Source organism: Priapulus caudatus, unplaced genomic scaffold (genome assembly GCF_000485595.1).
Source record: "Priapulus caudatus unplaced genomic scaffold, Priapulus_caudatus-5.0.1 Scaffold1898, whole genome shotgun sequence".
Lineage (NCBI taxonomy): Eukaryota > Metazoa > Priapulida > Priapulimorpha > Priapulimorphida > Priapulidae > Priapulus > Priapulus caudatus.
The window spans coordinates 37,681-42,460 of NW_014578959.1; positions in this window are offsets into that span (position 1 = coordinate 37,681).

Below are 4,780 nucleotides of genomic sequence, written 5' to 3' on the forward strand. Positions count from 1 at the left end.
TTCGTAGTCGAGCTCATTCGAGCCCAAACATGATGTGAAATTATACGATATATATCGTATTGCGCGTATATTTGTAACATTTTCAAATAAATTTCCACAAATTCGTGGATTCCGGGCTAATCATAAATATATATGCTCTCATGCTCGGTTTTACTTTGACTTGCTTGCTAAATTTACTTGTTTTCCTTCACGACTTGTTATCACTGCCCACAATCGGGTTGACGCATGCGCACACAGAAAGAGAAAGAGGGATAGACACAAACACACACACGCACGCACGCACGCACGCACGCACGCACGCGCGCACGCACGCACGTGACGCACTGCAAGGCCACAGGCGCCACGTACACACGCGCGCACAACACATGTCAGCACACAACATGTCACCCAACACCACACCACCACAGCATTCACACACACAACAATCCGTCTCGCACGCGCTCCTCCCTCCTTCCCTCCCCCCCTCCTCCTCCCTTCTCCTCCCCCCCTCAGCTCTCGCCTCACACCCTCCTCATGTCCTCACGTCCTATCCGCCGTCCCGTCCGTCCGAAACCCACCGGTCACATGGCATGGGTCTCATGTCCTGTCACATTTGTTTATTCTAGAGGACCATTCAGCGTATGAGGAAATTGTACGCCGGCAAGATGCACGGAGCAAGACGTTTGCTGTGAAGATACGTAGATTGGTTGCGGAAGTTTCAGCTTATCCAGTCCCAGGCTCAGGCACAGATGTGAATGTTCACCATCAGCGCGAAACCTTATATATAGCTCAGGAGTAGAACATTATCTACTTCTGATATAATTTATATATATATATATATATATAATATATATATACGATATGATATAAGTGGTGTGTGTGCGTGTGGCGTGTACGGTGCGGTGTGCGTGTGCGTGAATGCGTGTGCGTGCGCGTGCGCGTGTGCGTGTGCGTAGTGCGTGTGCGTGTGCGTGCGCGTGGCGCGTCGTGCGTGTGCGTGTGCGTGTGCGTGTTGCGGCGTGCGCGTGCGCGTGGCGCGTGCGCAGTGTGCGTGTGCGTGTGCGTGTGTGGTGAGCGGGCGGTGCCGTGCTGTGCACGTGTGCGTATACTTATATGTTATAGGTGTTTTGGTGTTATACCGCATGCACAGGGTAGATGAAGCCTTCTGCTGAGCAATATTTTCTATATAGTGTCGGCAGCTGAGATATTCCATAGTACTGTGTAGATATAGCGTATGTAAATATCTAGCGTTTGCAGCAGTCGTCTTCCCAGCCAGATTTTAACCCTTACGTCATTTTTGAAAAATCTCCATCTTGGCCTTCATGTTTAATCCATGAGATGCGAACCATGTGATATGGTTTTAACCGCTTGTCTGGGAAGCTGCGATATCGCTCTGAAGGGTGAACATCCTCATGTTCAATTAGCAGGTATAATATCATCGGTCGTATACTGAAGAACCAGCCCTAGTTTAAAGTCAGCGGCCAAGTTTCGGGTTTGAAATCACATATTCCATATTCGTCTAGGGGGATATGGGCAGACCCATGCCGTCAGATCTAGCTTTGTTTCAGTAGTTACCTTGTATTTCATTTCATGTCTTGATCGAAGCGATATAAATAGAATCCTTTTCACTGAGATGAAATAGCAGGATGTCAGTAGAGCCTTTAGTTGAGTCTTAAATCGGATTATTATTTAATGTGTAGTTACTGTTTAGCAGAATTCAAGATGAAAAGACCCCGTGACATTTATATTTAGAGTATAGGGTAATGGTAGCGATATGTCTGCTCAAGGAAGCCAGGAACGTTAGGAAGCCAATTAACAGATTAGGAATTTGCGAGGCATGGTGTGACGTACCAAGAGTTCTTTACTTCAGTTGGGACCACCCAACGTGTTTTGAATTAATATACAATTAACGTGAAATGTTTATTCTTTCTGCGAGTATGGAGTAAGTTGCCTGCTACTCTTTTTAATCATTAATCATATGTTTAATATATTAAAAATAATATTTGGATAACGTGTAAAAGACGAGCGTGTGTCGCATTTAGAATGCCCTATAGTTTCGTAGTTCGATTCTAGAACTGGATCCGAATTTAACGAAATCCATCGTCACATAAAATTAGCAGCTAAATTACTCGTCGAACGCAACCTCTAGGGTTGGCTGCGCCTGTTCAACTGACCAATGGCTTTAGTTTGCGCTCATATAGGCGTCTAAGTCCCGCCCCCCCGTACGGGCGGACTTGCGGTACGTGAGCCCTGGTCACCGGTCACTTGTACCACGGAAGTACCCTGTAACCTATCTAGCGATAATCACGATATTGTTAGGGCTTAGGTTGCGGTTGGGTTCAGGGTTAGACTCGTGCAGCGCGTTAAGGTTTAGGGTTATGACGTAGGCTAGGCGACTCCCTTGGACTTGTTAATGGGTAGGCGAGGTACGGTCCGGCATATTAAGATAGTAGTATTTAGATACCGAGGCTGTACGTTGCGTATAGCCGGACACGTACGCCAGGGTACGTTCCGCGTGCCTAGACGCGCTGACATCGAAGTATCCTCAGCGTTAGTTTGGGGAAATGTGATATAGTATATATATATATAGTATACAAGAGTCCATAATGGAAAATTGATCATATAAAATAATAAATAATCCAAAATTTTTCTATTATGCTAGCATCTTGATATATATATTATATATAATAGATAACTATGATATAATATATTAGCGCCTATATATATATCAATATATATACATAGGGTCAGATTACGATAAAAGGCGCGACATTTTCTCAATTCATCATTCCTCCTCCTCTGCTATATATGGCTGCGGTGCTCGCCGCCGTGAATAACGATCGCTCTGCGAATGGCAATGATCATTCCGCCGGCGTGTATGCACGCACGTGTTCCCAGCCCACCCACCCGCCGCGCCGCGATCGCTGTGATGAATCTTCGTCAGCTCTTTGCTGAGACTGACACAGCGTGCATATTATAAGTCACGGAACTGCGGGCGACTCGATGCAAATGCATGCGTTCTCGCGCTCGTGATTTCCCTGTGGTTTCCGCGCGGCGGGCTGCGCGAACTTTCGACAGCTCGTAAATTAGCGATGGCGGCGTTCGCTATAATATATATAATCCTATATATAGCCGTCGGCGTTTGATTTCTTCGCTCGGCATCGTCGGCAGTAGCGGCGGTGTTCGTTTCGCGTTCGTAAGATTGATGACGGCGACGTGTAAACAGTCGCTCGCTTTATTTCGCTGCTCTTACAACGCGAACTTCAATTTTAATCACGCCTCCTCCTTCTCCCCTGTGCGTGCTCGTACCTTCCCCCCGTCGTCGTCGTCGTCGTCGTCGTCGTATCTAGGTGAGGACAGCTAGGGCGAGGACATCTAGGACAGCTCGTTGTGGTAATTGCATTGTCACCCGTGTCGCGCTACGCAAGTGTCACGAATTCTACGGCGAAGCTGCAAGATAATATCTATTAATAGCGGACGTATCTTTATGAGATATAGGAATCAAGATATAAGATATAATATATGAGGTATAAGATATAAGATGTGAGATGTAGCAGTTTTATTTATCGCTTTCAATATTAAAATAATTACAAGGATTTTAACAAAGCGAATAGTATAAACAATACAGAGAAGGGATGACGAAAAGACCATACGGTCATTTAGTCATGCAGCCATCTCCTGGAAAAATTGTAAAGTACGCGGGCAACTGTCATTAGAGTAGAAAAATAATAAAGTAAACGTGTTCTAATAGAATAATCGCGTGTAATAAACACAATTTAGTATTATGCGCACGTCACGAGAGTAATTGAACAGTGTTTGAATAATACTAATATAAAGTTACAACATTAGCAAATGAGCGTGTGTAAGTGTTGCAGGCATGCGTCTATTTCTCTAGCGTCAGTTAATTAAATTGAGAAATGTTGTCTTCGCGAAAGGTCACGTCGGACGTGCTTACATTTTTTGCAACGTCATCGCTTCGATCACGTGATGGTGTGAGGTAGAGAGGCAGAACTATATCAATACGGATAGTCCATCAAGCGATTCCGCTGAGGAGCAGATGATGAGTCATCAGTCGTTAATTTGAGGAAGAAATGAAGATGGGAATTCTCCCAGCTAGAGAGTAAAGTTGTTAAATATTTGTACGTTACTTGCACAAGATCTGCGCAGAGTAGCACACCGCGGACTTTCAGTGATTTTTATTAAGTTGGTCAGTCTCTAATTTCTATTGTGACTATATATAATAGAACAGTTAACACCACTTGAATAAAGATTAAAACCTTGTGTTAATTAAAAGGGTTATGTTCGAGCAAAACCTTTGCATACTGAAACATCGAAGATCAGAGCAAAATCGTTTTCGGATGACAAAGAAGAAAATGAGACGGGCCTCTTGTAGCGTCGTGATAATAGTTTATAGCAGGATTAAACGGAAATAATCCAATCTTCGTTTAATCTTACTGCGCGCAGAGACACTATTCGCCGCATCGACGGTCGACGTAAAACCACATAATCGCCTGTTTATCTCTTTTTAAATGGAATTCAAGTGTGTGTGCCTGCTATAGCTCCTGCTTTAAAACAATTTACGGCGCGTGTATTACACGCCGCCGTGGAGTGACGTTGGTATCACAGTCTACCAGCAAGACAGCGCTTGTATGTGTCTTACTCGTATATTGAATGAGTCGTATATATAGGCGGCCCTATGAGCGATTCACGGCAGAAAATTAAGCTTTCGTTATTACCTCCGCCAAGGAGGTAATGTAATCGGTCTCGTGTGTGTGTTCGTGTGTGTGTTCGTGTGTGTGTT